The 18,473-nt window shown below is 43.5% G+C and overlaps 1 protein-coding gene across 15 annotated transcripts in view; it reads left to right on the top strand.

The window, feature by feature from the left end:
• The window catches only part of EHMT1 (euchromatic histone lysine methyltransferase 1), an 800,236-nt gene that overhangs the window by 152,087 nt on the left and 629,676 nt on the right, over positions 1 to 18,473 (top strand). For 2 of the 15 annotated variants that reach the window (XM_069241479.1, XM_069241488.1), the window contains exon 1: positions 18,116 to 18,230. The exons of 12 other annotated variants lie outside the window; for them this stretch is intronic. The gene's annotated coding sequence lies outside the window, so the exon portion shown is untranslated. Of the gene's footprint in view, positions 1 to 18,115; positions 18,231 to 18,284; positions 18,306 to 18,473 lie in introns of those variants that run through there. One more of the 15 variants, XM_069241486.1, reaches the window with a different exon arrangement.

Below are 18,473 nucleotides of genomic sequence, written 5' to 3' on the forward strand. Positions count from 1 at the left end.
GGGAAATTTATGGTGCCCACAAAAGTACAAACATGAACTAATTATGAAGTACCATCACAACAGTGTGTCTGTTGAATGGCTCAAACTTAAAAATCATATGCAGTACTGAGTGGTCAGAGTGCCACCCTCGAAGTATCTGACTCTCGAGGCAGTAGTGCTGTGTGAACGTGTGCACTGATGCCCACGTAGCTGATAAAACTTTGTGAAGCTGATGCAGATTCTGTTGGAAATGCTGATGCTAACAAACTCCTCTCTTAGAAGCAGCACATCTTTAGAGCCAAGCTGCGTTCATCCACTATCTCTGCCTTCTGACGACCTTAAAGAACGATTGATGACCTGGTAACGGAGTGCCAAGTGGCAGGGAGACAGAGTATCCGTGGGGGAGGCAGACCATTGGGAACAAACGCAATATTTAATTTCATGTTATACCTGTCGGTGATCATGCAAAAAAAAAAAAAAAAAAAAAATTACACTGAAACAAAATATTAAATACAGGATAAAACAGACAAAAGCAGACGTCAAATGCAATTACAACTTATTCATACTGTGTAGCCACAATTTTTTTTTTACGTACTTCTAGATTTGTGGTTTGTCTTTTGGATTAAGAGCTACTGGAAGCAGGTTCTATCTGCAGCATTTCTAGCCACCTGCACTTTCACCTATAGCTCTTGCCTTGATGTGCATATGCCTAACGTCATTCCACCTTTGGAAGCTTGCTTCACACAATGCATGTTTAATAATATCCCATACTGTACAGTAGATAGTTTGTTTTGTATGTGTAAATAACTTGCTAGGTACAGGTTAAGAAAAAAACTTTTTTTTAATGACTGCTATGACATACCTATAGTACTCTAGTTTAATTGAAAAAGATGGTGATAAATAGTTTAAGCATACACTTCAACTACCGTAAGTCTTTAGATGTGATGTTCATCTCCTTGGTCTCATGTGCGTGAGTGTGGTATACTGATCCCTTTTTGGGTCATAGTTGGGACTTATGTTTCACATGGAGTTAGCTTGAGTATATGTAGGTACCGGGTTCATGATTGGAATTATTCATCTAATTTTTCTTGGATAGTGGATGTGTCCTAAATCTCTACCTCTTTGGAGGCTGTAGAGCTTCATGCTTGCGTTTAGAAGAGCGTTTGTACTTTGGCAGCCGAACCTGTGATAATGCTTTTCTCAAGTCTTTTTGAACGCCATTACTGGGATGAAACTGCAAGCTGAACTCCAGCATTCTCTGTTGGATGCCTTGTCATAATCTGTAATGTTTGACAAAGATGATCTATTCCTCCGCACCTTTATTTCACATATTTTGGCTGAAGATTCTCTGACTCAGTAGGTTGTGGTTTGTGCTACATAAAAGCTCTATAAATTGGATCTGAGTGGATGAATCCAGTTGACTTGTGAATTGTGTTGCATCCGTAGAGCAGACCGCTGCTAATAGCACTTCCTTGCTAGTATACGATTCATGAAACTGTCAGTTGGCTTCGGGAGTTACCCGTACTGGGCATGATCCAGAGCTGGCGCTGCACCCACAGTGAAACCGTCAACGTGTGACTGAGGATCGAGTTGTAGGCCTGAAGTGAAGATCTGCAAGGAAATGCAGCCCAGCTCAGAAGTACCTGGAGGCGGTGTGCTCTGGAAATTCCATGCACATGGTATGTAGCCCCAGCCATTCTGTCTGTCGAGCTTGAGCTTTTGTGGAAGGAGGTGTTGGAATGAATGTGCTGAGAGCACCAATCCTGGGTCATCCCTAACGTGAAGCCTCTTCAGCTTGCTTCTTTCTGTTCTCACTAAGGCTTTGTGTGTTGAGGAGACTGATCCTGTTGCCTGTGTTGGTGTTTAATGTTCAAGCGCCTCGTGGGGGTGCCTTAAGTTGATGCCTTGCTTATGAAGACACAAGCCTCCTTCATTTTCACTGTTGCCATTCTTAAGTGTTATGTAGGAAGTTGGCTCTGTATGTGCTATTTCAAAGTAAGGAACAGCATGCACAGAGTCCAAGGGTTCCCCTTAGAGGTAAAATAGTGGTAAAAATAGATAATACTAATGCTCTATTTTGTGGTAGTGTGGTCGAGCAGTAGGCTTATCCAAGGAGTAGTGTTAAGCATTTGTTGTACATACACATAGACAATAAATGAGGTACACACACTCAGAGACAAATCCAGCCAATAGGTTTTGTATAGAAAAATATCTTTTCTTAGTTTATTTTAAGAACCACAGGTTCAAATTTAACATGTAATATCTTGTTTGAAAGGTATTGCAGGTAAGTACATTAGGAACTTTGAATCATTTCAATTGCATGTATACTTTTCAAGTTATTCACAAATAGCTATTTTAAAAGTGGACACTTAGTGCAATTTTCACAGTTCCTGTGGGAGGTAAGTTTTTGTTAGTTTTACCAGGTAAGTAAGACACTTACAGGGTTCAGTTCTTGGTCCAAGGTAGCCCACCGTTGGGGGTTCAGAGCAACCCCAAAGTCACCACACCAGCAGCTCAGGGCCGGTCAGGTGCAGAGTTCAAAGTGGTGCCCAAAACGCATAGGCTAGAATGGAGAGAAGGGGGTGCCCCGGTTCCGGTCTGCTTGCAGGTAAGTACCCGCGTCTTCGGAGGGCAGACCAGGGGGGTTTTGTAGGGCACCGGGGGGGACACAAGCCCACACAGAAATGTCACCCTCAGCAGCGCGGGGGCGGCCGGGTGCAGTGTAGAAACAAGCGTCGGGTTCGCAATGTTAGTCTATGAGAGATCAACGGATCTCTTCAGCGCTGCAGGCAGGCAAGGGGGGGCTTCCTCGGGGAAACCTCCACTTGGGCAAGGGAGAGGGACTCCTGGGGGTCACTTCTCCAGTGAAAGTCCGGTCCTTCAGGTCCTGGGGGCTGCGTGTGCAGGGTCCTTTCCAGGCGTCGGGACTTAGGTTTCAGAGAGTCGCGGTCAGGGGAAGCCTCGGGATTCCCTCTGCAGGCGGCGCTGTGGGGGCTCAGGGGGGACAGGTTTTGGTACTCACAGTCGGAGAGTAGTCCGGGGGTCCTCCCTGAGGTGTTGGTTCTCCACCAGCCGAGTCGGGGTCGCCGGGTGCAGTGTTGCAAGTCTCACGCTTCTTGCGGGGAGATTGCAGGGTCTTTAAAGCTGCTCCTCGAAACAAAGTTGCAGTCTTTTTGGAGCAGGTCCGCTGTCCTCGGGAGTTTCTTGTCTTTTTCGAAGCAGGGCAGTCCTCAGAGGATTCAGAGGTCGCTGGTCCCTTGGAAGGCGTCGCTGGAGCAGAGTTCTTTGGAAGGCAGGAGACAGGCCGGTGAGTTTCTGGAGCCAAGGCAGTTGTCGTCTTCTGGTCTTCCTCTGCAGGGGTTTTCAGCTAGGCAGTCCTTCTTCTTGTAGTTTGCAGGAATCTAATTTTCTAGGGTTCAGGGTAGCCCTTAAATACTAAATTTAAGGGGCGTGTTTAGGTCTGGGGGGTTAGTAGCCAATGGCTACTAGCCCTGAGGGTGGGTACACCCTCTTTGTGTCTCCTCCCAAGGGGAGGGGGTCACAATCCTAACCCTATTGGGGGAATCCTCCATCTGCAAGATGGAGGATTTCTAAAAGTTAGAGTCACCTCAGCTCAGGACACCTTAGGGGCTGTCCTGACTGGCCAGTGACTCCTCCTTGTTATTCTCATTATTTTCTCCGGCCTTGCCGCCAAAAGTGGGGGCCGGGCCGGAGGGGGCGGGCAACTCCACTAGCTGGAGTGTCCTGCGGTGCTGTGACAAAGGGGTGAGCCTTTGAGGCTCACCGCCAGGTGTTACAGCTCCTGCCTGGGGGAGGTGTTAGCATCTCCACCCAGTGCAGGCTTTGTTACTGGCCTCAGAGAGACAAAGGCACTCTCCCCATGGGGCCAGCAACATGTCTCTAGTGTGGGAGGCTGCTGGAACTAGTCAGCCTACACAGATAGTCGGTTAAGTTTCAGGGGGCACCTCTAAGGTGCCCTCTGTGGTGTATTTTACAATAAAATGTACACTGGCATCAGTGTGCATTTATTGTGCTGAGAAGTTTGATACCAAACTTCCCAGTTTTCAGTGTAGCCATTATGGTGCTGTGGAGTTCGTGTTTGACAGACTCCCAGACCATATACTCTTATGGCTACCCTGCACTTACAATGTCTAAGGTTTTGTTTAGACACTGTAGGGGTACCATGCTCATGCACTGGTACCCTCACCTATGGTATAGTGCACCCTGCCTTAGGGCTGTAAGGCCTGCTAGAGGGGTGTCTTACCTATACTGCATAGGCAGTGAGAGGCTGGCATGGCACCCTGAGGGGAGTGCCATGTCGACTTACTCGTTTTGTCCTCACTAGCACACACAAGCTGGCAAGCAGTGTGTCTGTGCTGAGTGAGAGGTCTCCAGGGTGGCATAAGACATGCTGCAGCCCTTAGAGACCTTCCTTGGCATCAGGGCCCTTGGTACTAGAAGTACCAGTTACAAGGGACTTATCTGGATGCCAGGGTCTGCCAATTGTGGATACAAAAGTACAGGTTAGGGAAAGAACACTGGTGCTGGGGCCTGGTTAGCAGGCCTCAGCACACTTTCAATTGTAAACATAGCATCAGCAAAGGCAAAAAGTCAGGGGGCAACCATGCCAAGGAGGCATTTCCTTACATGTTATTTTCTCCTTCTTTCACAATGGATTGTTGCATTGAACGACTGCATGAATGTTTTTCCTGAAGGCTGATTAATTAGGATCTGTCATTGTTCTGCAAAACAAGAACATGTAGAATGCCTTTCCCTATGAGATAATGCCATAGGTTTATATCTTAGTAAATTAGACAGCAGTTATAACAGGTTTTCAAGTGTATCGCCAGAGAAACCTCTTATGCGTTGTCTTTTTCCAGCTTTCAGGGGCTATACCTTTGCAAAACGTGCTGTGCTTCTCTGGTTAATCCAAACGAGGACCACGTTTCTTTTGAGGGTATCATGTATCTAGACAGATAACTTCAGGCCGTGCTGGAGCTGTGTGTTGCATGAATTGCACTTGCATATTTGCTCCGGTGTCTTGATTACCCTTTTTTCTTATGGACGTCTTATACGTGCTGTTTTATTTTCTGAACATTTTTGCCTTACTAATCACCACCTATGGCACATCAGTTGGAACAGTTAATGTCCAAAAATAACACCAGCTCATTTTTTTTACAATTCTTTTGAAGGGACAATGGCTGAAACTGTTCAGTTTATGACTTGCACTTATAAAAAGTTTTATTTCACAATGGTTGGTCCAATTTATTTCGTTCTTCTGGACTAAAATAGTTATTGTTCAGATCCAGGTCCTAAAATTGTCCTTGATAGAAATGCTGCAAGGACAGCGTGCAGAGGTGGTCAGCATATGGCAAAAGACCTACCTATATTTTCAAAGCATTGAAAACCACATGGTTGAACAATGAGGCATTTCATTCTCAATCTGTCCCCCGTGTGATCTGTATATCTCAGGTTTGTTGCTGTACAAGGTGTAATCGTTTCTACTTGGAGCTTAATTTTTTTTTTTTTTTTTAGAAACTAATTTAACAGTGCTAATAAATACAAAGATTTGGCATTTGCTCTAATCCACGTCTCTTGATAACTCCACTCAGAGCCTGTTGTATTCTAATTTGTAGTTTTCTATCCATCCGTGATAAAGGGGTAGTTATAGACTATAGTCCAGGAGAGAAATCTAGATATGGTGCATTAGTTAACAAGAGTTCATAATCTGTTTTTTGTGGCGTTTGTTTGTTTGTTTATTTTTTTTTTTTTTTAAAGAAAAGAACCCAAACCCATTTTATTTTTTAATTCGCGCTGGCAACGTAAGCACATCTTTCAGACGTTTTTCATATCATTTGCAAAGGTGCATCCACCCAAACCCAACCCTCTTTTGTGCAACCTATCTTTCTCCAGGCCCCACCCTCCTCAATGCCCCAATATTTGACAATCTCTGAAGGGGTTAATGGGAATGAGTTGGCTGGCCTGAACTTATTTTGTTAACTAAGAAGATGTGGATTTTTATGTTTGTTAAAGTATATCAGTCCAGATAGATGTTGACATGTTGGTTTGCGTGAAATTTGAAACTTGGCAACTCATCCAAAATGTCAGGTTGCAGCGTGTGTGTTTTCTCTGAAAGCTATGGTCAAAATTTGCTTTCCATCAGCTTCGAAAGGATAATGCGAACTAGAGACTTCTTCATTACGAACAAATAAGTACCATAACATTGTTGAATTGAGTTTTTATCTCTTCCAGTTGTGTGATGATCTATCCCAGTCAAGCTCACCTTAGTTGTTGGCTACTTAGGAGAAGATTGTGGGGTAAAAGGTTGACGTCCAATATTGGATTTTTATTTTAGAGCAAAACTGACATTAGTACGAGGTGTTATACTTGCTCTTTGGCGTTCTAGAAAAGCAATTTGTTGACCAGAAGGAGACAGATAACATTTAGAACCACCGTTGTAATTCCATGTAAGCAGTGCTAATCTTATGAAGTGTACTGGGATTTATTTTGTGGTAAGAAACATTAACGCAGAAACAGCCTGAAATATTTTGAAAGTAAACGCATGCTGTCGATAAAATGCAGTCATTACAGGAAGGCATAATGATGATTTGTATGGAGTTATACCAAAGAAATGTAAAGCAAAATTAGAGAGTAGTGCAGTTGAGTTCAGAAACCATCTGAAAATGTTGTTGGAAATGACAAACCAGGGAGAATCTAACACTGTAGTCTTCAAACTTTTTAATGCCTCGCCCCCAAATGCTGAAATCAAAATTCAGCCTCCATGACCCCCAGCCCCCTCTCAAATTTTTTCACAATTATTCTATTAAAAGGCAATGTTTAAATATGTCTCAACTTTTTTTAAACATTGCAGTCAGGTTATGTTACTGGTTTGAAATTCAGTCAAATACATGATGCCAAACTATTTTGGACAGGCAGGCCTTACTAACGTGCAAAGGCATCCACAGTGTGATTATTAGAAGTGAAGGGGGGTGTTAAAGAGTATTTGGAGTCCCTTCCCTTTTGACACATACTCCCCGCTTGTATATAAATAACATAACACGTTAGTGATGGCCTATTACAGATCAGTTTACTACTGCGCATTTTTTCAGCTTAAAACAAAGCCCTGTTCTCAGCATATTACTACTTTTGCGCCCCCCTCTCCCCCCCACACCTCTGGGATCACTTGAGAACATGGTGATCGTGTTCCTCAAAAAATGTAGTCCTTTTTTTGTTGACCATAGTGTGATATTTGAGAGTGAATATTGAATATGCTTGATTTGATGTGGGCGGTGGTTTATCGGTGTCAGGTGCCCAATAGAACAGAAAGCCCTCTAAATCTGTTTACAAAAGTATTCGATGTGTTTGTTCTTTGTAGTCAAGACTGTACTGTTGCTTTTGTCCCATTCCACTGCAGTGAAGTAATTCCTTTCTTTTCTGAAGGTTTTTATCTTTTTTTGTCAGTGTCTCTGAGATGTACAGGGCTCTTGTAAGTTACAGTGTGCGCGTGGAGCAGTGTCAGTCTATGCTTTGGCCCCAGGTGTCCATGAAATGGCTGCTGCTCACACTTTTCTGAATTCTGTAGATCTCAGCACAGTTCAGGCCTATAGAAAGAACGAAAATGTGATATTTTCCATAGCTCACTATGCACGAGCTCTTCAGAGGGGGAAAACTGGACTTGCACTCAATATATTTTGCATCTTCAACAAAACAGCATGAGCCTGAGTTTAGGCAACAGCATTGTTGGTGTTGGCACTGCGGCACAGTAGCTGCAGTGTGTGTGTGTGTATTTTGATGTGTTGTGGCTATTGTATGCAACTGCCATACCGTGACCTCCAGCAGTTCTTATTAACTCCACTCACCTCGAGCAGTTGTGTGAACTTGAGCAGTCAGGTGCTTCCAGCCATTGCTTGAGAATGCGTGTCAACTTTGATGGCCTTCTAGTATGCACATTCAGTTTTCTTGCAGGCGTTTTCGATACTTGTCTGATAACTATGAGCAATACTGTCCTACTAATGGCGTGCAAAGGAAAGACTGGTGTGCTTCGTCTTTTGTTATGTGACCCCATGTTGGGGGAAAAATTACTAGTCTGTGCCTTGTGTTTCTCCACAAGTGAAATGTCATCAAATCTCCATGTCAGTCCCTTGGTTCACCATGGATTGAGATGCGATTTCAAGAGCCACCTTAGGGCTTTTTATTGCTTGTTAACCAGAGGAGGATTATACCTGTCAGATAATAAACTTTTTTCTTCTAGGGAATTTATAAGGCATGCTTGTGTTATATGTTCCAAATTTTGATACACTTCTCTTAGCAAATTGAAAACAAATTGTGTGCCCCCTTTGTTGATTGGGTTGTAGCACATTTTTCTTTCTCCACAGATACCAATTCTTTGCACAAGGCTACTATAAAATGTAGTTTGGTTAATATTCTTTCTGAAGAGTAAGCAGCTGTATTTCAGTGCTGCATGTCTGGACGTAGCTGAGAGTTTGTAAGATTTGCACTGTTGGCTTGTGAAGCAGTGCTTAATTTGTAAATAAAAATGTGCCATTGCCCAAATCCCTTCTCTGAAACTCGCGACTGTTGCAGTTAAATGTGCGAACATGGAATACTGAGGCAACGTAATCCTGAAGTCATCTCTGGCCACTTTGATGCATTTACAGCCACTCCCTGCCCCTTCAGCTCACTCTTGCAGCTTTATGCTTTCTCCCATTGGGACGCTTTTTTGTTTTTCTCTTTCTCCATCTTTACCATATGTGTCTTTTGCTAGCAGTAAATGCTTAAGGCAGAAAAATAAGCGCTGGCCCTCAAAAACAAAGCACAAATTAAGGATTGCTTTGAAGTGTAGAAAGCTGGCTCTTTATATGATATATCAAAATTATATATGTCGTGCAAAGAGCCCAGGGAGTTCCCTTACTAGTGGACAGGGGCTTGCTTTAGCAAACCCAATGTGCTCTTTTAGGGGATATTGTGGTCAAGCAGCCTTAGGCTTATCAGAGAGGAGTGTGTGGCATTTGCAAATACACACACAGTCCATAAATGAGACACACAACTTGAGAAGGCAATCCACACAATGTACAAAAATAGCAAGTATATATGTTCAGGCAACAGAATCAATAAGATCAGGTAAGTCCGTTTTGGAAGAAGAATCTTTACAGTTTTGAAAAGTTGACAGTGCAGTTTTGGAAGCTGCAATGTTATCCTATTGAGGTAAAAAAAAACAGCAAACCGGTACAGTACAGCGACTTGCGAGCCCAATCTCCCGGACTTAAGGTAAGTATTGAGCAAGGGTCAGGACTACACCAACAGGTTACACCCCGTGGCACTGGGGCTTGGGATACCTTAGGTCCTCTTTTCACAGGCCTGGGGCAACGGGTGCAGAGGTATCCTGAAGCGTTGGGATTTTCTCCATCGGGAACATATGCAGTTGAAAGTAGTCCAAGATGGACTGTGTCTCTGGAGGACCACGTTTGCACTGTTGGCCCACTTCAGCTCGGGCTAAGCTGCACGGGTGCGGTGGAGGTTTCCGGTGTCTGGTTTCTGCAGTCCGGAGTCCTCTCTGTTCTCTTTGGGTGCCTGCAAGATGCAGGGAAGCAGCTCTGCTGCTCCACAGGAGTTCTTGGGTCTTTATTGAAGGCAGGCAGTCCTCAGAGACTTTTGGAGGCATAGCACCTTGCAAGACGAGTCGACTGTGATGCAAATCGGCAGGAACAGCAGACAGGCCAGAAGGGCCAGGGCCAAGTCAGGTGCTTCTTCCTCAGTCTTTGATTTCATGGCTCTAGAGAGTCCCTCTTCAATGGGCTGCAGGAATCTGCTGTTCTGGTGACAGGGCCTCCTCTAAATACTAACTTTTAGGGTTGTTAGGGGAGTATAGGTTAGTAGCCAATGGACTACATATCCCTGGGGTCACTACACCCCCTGTATGACCACTTCCTGTAGGAGGTGAGTGTAACCCTGTCCTAGAGTTCCTAAATATGCCAGCACAAAGATGGCAATTTTTTTAATGTGGTTTCCACATTAAGCATCTCACCTTACGGGGGCTGACCTGAGGGATGAACTCACCTCTCTAAAAATTTCCCGCTTGTCCTGAATGGGCCCTTAGGTCCTTTTTTCCACAGGGTCAAGGGGTTTGGCATCTCTGAGTGAAGCCAGATCTGCATACCAAGGGCGGTAGGCTTCTTTGAAGCCCCCTTCCTTGGAATGCATATTGGCAGGACATCCTGTTAGGTGGGGCTGTGTAAACACCTCCCCCAGAGAAGACTTTATTGCTGACTGCCCAAGAGCAAAGGCTCTCACCCTTGGGGATAGAAGCATGTCTTGGTGGTAGGAGGCTGGCTAAAACTGGTCAGTCCACACACCAGTAGTTGATAGGTTTTCAGGGGGCACCTCAGAGGTGCCCTCTGGGTGGATCTATCTATAAATCCATCACTGGCATCAGTGAGGGTTTATTAATACGAGATTTTTGATAACAAACAACCCTATTTTCAGTGAAGCCATCATGTAGCTGTGGAACTCGTAGTGACCAGTGTCCATCACATGTACTTGAAATGTCTTTCCTGTTCACTCACTATGTCTAAGAATTGACAGACCTAGCAGGGGCAGATCTGCTCGTGCAGGTATGTCTTCACATGTAATATAACGCACCCTGCCTTAGGGCTGTAACGCCTGCTGTAGGGGTCACATACATATATTGCACACAGTTAGGGGACATTGCACACAGGCTGTGTGCCATGTTGTGTTTTCACTTTTAACTCCACCAATACACGCAGCCTGCAATGGCAGTCTACATGTGCTAAGTGAGGGGTCCCTAAGGGTGGCATAATACATACTGCAGCCCTTGGGGGCCGTCTTTGGTCCCCTGTAAGTCCCATGAAAATGCAACCCGGGTACCTAGGGGATGGGCTCCAAAGGTATCGCTAATTGGGGAACAATTTACACTTTAGAGAAGGAGATCTGGCACTTCGGGACCTAGTTAGCAGGAACCCAGTGCACTGTCAAAATTGCATCAATTAAGTCAAGGTGAAGTGTAAAAAATGGCCACTTTGCTACATGAAGCTCACCTTAATTGCTCGAGCACTAAACTACTTATGTAGGTGCCACAGGATTGGCTGCATTTTAATGTCTTTTGATCCTCTGCAGCATGAGTATAACTGTAGAATATATTGTAGTACTGTCAGCAGACATTTGAATCTAGTAGTCTGAGTTTCCACAGCTTTATTGCTAGTTCCGTTCTTCTTGCGGCTTATACGTTCACGTTTGCTTTTCATTAACTGTATCTAAAATAGACTTTACCTACCTTCCGAAACTGGACACCTCAGCTGGACTACCCATTCTCATGCACTGCACTCTGGGTAAAGAAACAAAAACCAAAGTGAAGTGTGGTGTGTGGGAGTCCTGAACTGTTGAGCACTCAAGAACTGCTTGGCGATTCTGCTTGCCGCAAATAGGCCTTCAGTGCTTTTTATTACTGTATCAAACACGGCAGGTTTGAAAATGGAATGTTTTCACTACTGCTACAAGGATTGGAATTTGAAATGTGGCGCAAGCTTAGCTGGACGGTGAGGGTTTTGTTCCATGGCCTTCCTCTTTGGAGCTTGCTGGTGTTGTATGGTAAACAGGAGGGGTCTACCAGACTAATTATTCTGCTTTTAACAAGAGATTGGTGTTTACATATTTCTGTTCAGTTGAAGGCTGTCCTACAGCGTCGGCCTGCAAGCTACCGTTTTGAACATAAAACCTTCAAATAGTATCTTCTCAGGGCATTGTTATAATATGAAAAAGTTGTCCCCACGCCTCACACCCCGCCTCATGCCCTAAATCCACTGTAGCTGTTTGCATTTATGGTACGAAGCACTCCAGAAAGATCGGTGTTTTATAATTGTCTGTACTGCTATTGTGACTGTCGATAAAAGTTCGAAGGAGAGCCGAATCTTGGCGTTTTATTAACTAGCTACATATTCTCCCCTTCTGCGTTTGAATCAGTTCCAGCTGTTTCTAGTTACAGATGTTCAAAAAAGTCCTACTTCAAGGGGGGGGGGAAGCTGCAGCTACCCCTCAAACATCTGATCTCATTTTTTTTTTCCTGACTACTTCATTAACCTATGTGAAGATGTCGTTTTTTTTTTTAAATAAAAATGAACGTGTAATTAACTCTTACAGACATTCATTGTGGGCGAGTGCCCCCCACGATTCCAGTAGACGTGCCGCCTGGTTTAACAGCTACCTTTCTTCAGGCATGGGATCTGTGGTCTCGGTGCTTTGGTGCATTGTTTGTCGGTAGCTCCTGTTTGGAGTCTGCATTGAGAGCCCAGCTGCCTCTCTAGAGCTCCTCCAATCGGAGCTCTCGGAGCCGGCTTGTTGTTGTGTGAAATGGCTGCAGCTTGGTGAGAGCAGTGAACGGTCTCCAGTGAGCATGCTCACTCAGTAGAGGGAGCTTTTGTCACATGAGCAGAGCTACTGAATCTCTATTGACGGGCTCTGGAATATTCAACTCTAGGAAGCTTCCTCAACAGGAAACGACAGCTGCATGTCAGGCAGGTACAGTGGCTCCTTGTGTCCACAGCCCACATTCCATCTGTCATTAACAGGTATTTTTCAGCTTCACACAAAAGGCTGTTGCCAGGTAAGGGCATGGAAGGGAAAGGAAAAAAGGCAAAATATGAATCCAGCCCTACAACTAAAGCAGTAGAACGCTGTAATTTGTGCCACCGTTTCTGCTTGGCTGGAGATCAGCTCTAGTAGGATGCTTTAGGACTTGAATTCAATTGACTCCGTCTGTAAACTCTTGGAATACTATTAAGAATTTTGTATTTTCGTAGCTTTTGATTTTGGATTTTTTTTTACTGTCGGATTTAGCCATGTTACTTTCTAAAAATGCTATTGCTCACAACACTGGCTCTGTCCAAGTGTTCTTTTAACTGCCTCTTTCAAACTGGATTGGAAAAGGCCTCTTTTTAGTCTAAAAGTTACCAAATAAAGTAATGTGTCCGTAGATTCGACGGTATTCATTATCCTTGTGAATGTCTTCCCAGCGGATGACCTTAGCATTAAAAAAAAAAACAATGCTGTTTTGGTATTTGGCCACCTAAATAATAACCATTCAAAAGCACCTGTCATGAAGTCTTTAAATAGGGAGAAAACCAACTTTTACAATGCACTTTTTGGGTGGAGGAAGTAGTTTATAGACCACGTAATTTATTTCTGACCGTCATGAGGTCCTTTCTCTAGTGTTTGTTGGTATGAATAGCCCCTATTTTATAACCTGTCACCCATTTCAAAGATGAAGAATAATAGTCAGTTTTTGTGCTAATATTTTTGTTTATCTAATGACAGCCAATACATTTCTGGTTGACTTTTTCCAGCTATTTTTTGAGTACATCTCTGTTTATGATTGCCTCAGTTGGTAGTAAATCCTTGGTGTACCTTACCCATCAGACCTGCTGTAGTGCAAGACTTTCAGTGTGTCTTAAAGGGAGTTAAAGTAGACACCTGACTGCACGGTAAAACTACATTCAAAACTTAGAAAAGTAAGGTAGTCTGAAAAATGAGATACTGTGAAATCATTTGAAAACCCATCCTTTTGTGTGCTTGGCAAGTTACTTGCCCACTTGCAGCAAATGTCTTCCTTTATATTTTTGGGTTGAAGAGGTCCAAGTTCTTTATTATCACTTTTCAAAAATTGCCACTAAATCACACTGTCATTGTACCATAATTAATAAGGGGGAGGGGGAGCACTCCCAGCAATGTGTCTGTGACAAAGTTGACTTGAGCCCTGGTTGGCCTGTGGTATGTAACAAATATATTAAGAGACCTCTCGAACAAGTAAACTGTTACCACCCCCAAAATACAGAACAAATGGAGCCTCTGCGCCGTCCATAGTGTATTGTATTAACATCTCAAAATAGAGAGGCTGTGTACTTGCTGTCGTTAGTATTTCTGTATGATGACACATTGTCATTATTTGTACTGTGACCTATGAATTATAACTCATGAACAGTTGCTTATAAATTTCAAGATTGAATTGTCAGTTTGATTTGAAAGTGCGAGCCAGTAGATAAGTTCTGCGTTTGCCAGTTGGTTCTGCGTGGAAGATGCAAGCTCCTGTTTGCACAGTCGCCTCTGTTGTTTGTTCATGTTGAGTTATTAGTAGTGAGGGAGGGGAATTGAGCCTCAGCAATGCAGTCATACATCCTAGGATGGACTTACTGAGTGAGGCAGCTTGCGGGCACTCCTTACAAATGAAGGACACTTCTCAACAGGTGTAAACAAAAGGGGCTTCTCAGTGGCAGAATCAAACAATCACCCCTCTTCATCGCTGCAGTTTTAAGGTATTTTCTCCCAATGTATCTATTTATTTATTTGTTGGTATGGTGGAGACTGAAAGAGGCAAACCAGTCATGTGTATTGAAGTTTTTCTTGACCTACTGGGGTATTTGTGTTGGGGCAGAAAGAGCAGTGAAGAGACTGTCCTGAGATTTTGTCAAGCTCTAGCTATAAAAGCTCTGGAGACCACAGAACAAAGAGTAAGATTCTAGTGAACCACGTGGCAACAGCTCTCCCAAGTGTCCCCTTCCTGTGTAAGGCAGTGGGTGGGCTTGAAGATTCGGATGTACAAGTGTTTCCCCCCTTCCTTTTGTCCTTGTATGTATATGTCCGAGGCGTTAATTGTTCTGTTGCTTAAATTGTCTTTCATCCATGTTCCTCTAGTTTTGAAAATCATCTTATATCGCAAGGTATTCTCTTTTCCTTTCTCTAGGTGTTCGCTGGCTGACTGCAAGCAAACTTTGTTTCATAGTCCTTATAGGTTTGCATTCACACAGAGCGTTCTTGAGATGTTTGATTTTCACATCTGCATTTGGGAGGCTTGTTCTTTGTTCTGTTTTGGATCTGGCTGCGTTTGTCTAATGCTTCCAGTAAGTCATGAAATCTGGTGGATTGGTGCACTCCTGTAAGAAGCACACGGTTTGAAATAGCACTTCCTCTTTTGCTATCGGGGAGATGTCAGGTCGGCGTTTGCCTATGAACAATGCAGTTATGAAATGGCGTGACTGATGAAGCTGAGCATGCTCGGGAGCAGCCTGTAGGGGGAGGTGATCAGAGAAAGATGATCTAATTCAGCAGGTTTGTTGGGAGAGCCGGAAAGGGAGGCCACGCAGACAACACGCCGCAGAGGCCTAGAAGAACTAGTGGATCTGGAACCAGGGCACTTACACTGTAGACGGGTTGAAGAAGGCTTTTGGCAGATTTCCGTTGGAGTAATAAACCATAATCATATCCCATTTCCAGGCTCGGTGGTGCTTCTGCAGCAGAGCTAACCATGACGTGTATTTTCTCTTGTGTCCTTAGATTTCCAAACGGTCTAGAAATTTGAGATGATGGTAAGAGGCAAATGCTTGCAACCCTGTTGACAATTAAGGACCACAGAATATTTGTGCATTAATTATTTTTTTTGCAATAAAAAAAACAAGTGAACCTGTTTTGTCATTTCTCGTTGAATCAATAACGAATGGCCAGCACACATGTGGTAGCTGCTAGTCCACGCTTGTGGTATTCGATATAAGCTGCTTTGTTGAAAGATTAATGTTCTTGCATCAGCCTGCCCACGTGTCCACAGCTTAGACATTTCCAGTGACCTCACTGTAGGGTTTCCTATAGCAATAAGTCATCTAGTAGAGCCATGATAATTGGCATAGACCTGAGCATACTCGGTTTCTTTCCTGTAAATGTGTGTAGCTATTGATGACGACCAACCTCAGTTTTCTGTGACTGATTGTTACATAGAGAGCCTCCACCCTGAATATAAGCTGTGTGTTGGTAATTTAGATGTGCATGTGAGTTGCTTACTGGTTGGTTTCCTTTTTTAGTTGGAGAATGAATGTACAGTTACAGTAAACATTCTTTTTGAGGTTCTGCTGTATATTTTATTGTGATTTACAATGCAGTTACGAGTAAAGTATGATGAGGCGAATGGCTTGAGTGTGAAAGATATTAAAACATTTCAATTATTCTGCACTATTAAAGCATGCAAGTTTCATCAGGCATCTGCGCTCAAAGGTTTGTATCAAGGTCATTTTAAGGAATTTTAACCGTTTATTCTCAAGTTTGGCAAAGATGGCTGTCCTGCGGACTTTGTGCAGTCAGACACTTGTAAATAGCAGGTAAATAAAGTTGTGTGATGAGCATTAATAGGATAACGTAGAAGTGTGATTTCCCCCTCTGAATTCCAGTAATCATTTTCTTATGGTGCATTCCCTTACTACTATGTCTTGGCTACTGCAGGGCTTAGCTGTTTTGGGATATTCGCCCCATCTGTGTTCGGTAGTTCCTGGACCTATTGTTTTAGGGGCGATTTGATTGAGCATTGAGTTGTATGATCAATGCCTTGTGCAGCCACGTATTGATGAATGTGTATTTACTTTTTTGGGGGGGTTTGTTGTGCTGATGGCGCTGCTGCAGCTTTATTCTTACTTAAGTCAGATGAATTTGGAATATTGTAAGCTGACCAAAAGCAACAACTGGCACTTAAGAAATACATAATACTTTTGGTGAAGGCTGTTTCCTATTTACAACAGCATTCCAACTTTTGTTTGTGTGCAATACCTTTTTGATTTCTTTTACCTTTGTTATGATTCATTATCTGTAGTAAACCGATTTCTTTTTCTCTTCTCTGGTCATAGAAGGTAAGCACTTGCAATGTATTGCATTGTTTCATTGTGCTAAGCTTCCTGATGTGGAGTTTATTTTTTGTGCTTCTGAGGGGCTCCCCAAATCATTGTTTTGTGCTCCACACCACATATTGCAGTTGTCTTTTTGTTGTCCATCTAATAACTTGGGACTCTGAGACCTCTTATGTTAGTTTATTTCTCCGAGTTCTCCTTTATTCCCCACCTCTTATTAATGTAAGCGTATAAAAGTTTCATTAGAGCTTTGCTACACTCCTGTAATGATTCGGAGTATTTGTTACCAAAGCTGCCTCCACTCCCGTCCTTTGATTTCGATTTGGTTTAAATCATGTGCCATTGGTTAACGTTTGAGATCTGCTCTGTTCGCCTTCTGGGCCACTATTTCCTAGTAGTGGATGACGTGAACATAGTGCAATGACAAATTGTAGCTAGAAATAGAGAACTTCAGTGATTAGTATAGCATGAAGAAAAAGGAGGGGTGTTATTTTCCCATTCCAGAAGTTTTTTAATCTCTCTCCAGAAAGGGCCTTCCTTTTAAAGTACATTATGGTGGTGCTTTTAAGTGCCAGCTTTATTAAAAACACAATCAAAACTTTAGTTTTGTATCATAATCATGACGTAGATAATTTGTTGCAATGTGTGGTATCTGATTCCTGTATGGCCATGTTTGGCATGCGGACTTCCCAGATTTTAGGTAATATAAAATGTTAGGAAATATCTCCGGCCATGGTTTTGCTGTCTCTGTAGTGTTGTCTGCTGCCTATTGAAGTCTGTTGTGGGCTGTGCTAGACAGTTGCTGTCCCGCCCTAGTTGTTCAGCAGACTTTAAGTAATATTGCTCGTCGATGACGTGCTAAATGTCTTCACTTCTGACAGCCTAAAGTCCAAACTGTTCGGGTTGGGAAACGAGGCTCTGATCTTGTTAATGAAAACTGATGTTTACATGCTTTGCACCTGGCTGGGTTTTTGATTCAACTGGAAAAACTTGCAATGGAATGTATTTCATTGATGACTTGAACTGTTTGCAAGAGGAAGGATTTCAAGAATCCAAACTCAGTGAAAAAAACAAAACGATATTTAAATATCAGCACAGTGCATGTCACCCTATAATCTAAAGAACGGTTCATTAGCTGTAGACGGCATAGCAGCAGTCTTGGGTGAAGTGTGTGGATTATGTCTTGTACTAAAGAATGCTTTGCAGTCCCTTAAAGCACGGACCTGTTTATAGCTTTAAATGCCCCATCCTGTTCTTCCTGAAATGGTGTCTAGGAGTAGAGAAGGGTAGCCTTCCTGGCCGCGTTGAGCCCTGGTGGGGACTCTTGCCAAGTGGAGGACGCCTTGTCCTTCGAGTGCTCGTTGGATGTGGGCATGCGAGCCGCTGGGGAAGCCGAGAAGCGAGAGGGACTCTTATTGTGAAGCAGCGTGTGCCTGGCTCTTGCCTTTGTTGGGGCTTCTGTTGCCGCAGACATTTTCCAACTGGGAGGGTAAAGGACTCCTCTGCCAATCATGGGACGACTCTTACGGGCCTGAGCGAGAAGGGAGGTTTGCTTGGACAATTTAGGGGGACAAAATGGAGGTACAGATAAGTGCATAAGGTTGCATCATGCTGCCAGCTGTGGCGCGACTGTGCTGGCTTTCCTTGCTGGGAGAGGTTAGCAGATGACTGGGCTCAGAGCCTTGAGTGTTTGTCTGCATGTGCTTCTCCGTCTACACTCTTGAGTGACCTTTTTTCTTGGCAGATTCTAAAGACCGCGCATAGGAGTTTTCCCGTTTCGATTTACCAACCGACCTAAAATGACTGTTGTAAATGTATCACTAT

The sequence above is a fragment of the Pleurodeles waltl genome, chromosome 6 (assembly GCF_031143425.1).
Source record: "Pleurodeles waltl isolate 20211129_DDA chromosome 6, aPleWal1.hap1.20221129, whole genome shotgun sequence".
Classification (NCBI taxonomy): domain Eukaryota; kingdom Metazoa; phylum Chordata; class Amphibia; order Caudata; family Salamandridae; genus Pleurodeles; species Pleurodeles waltl.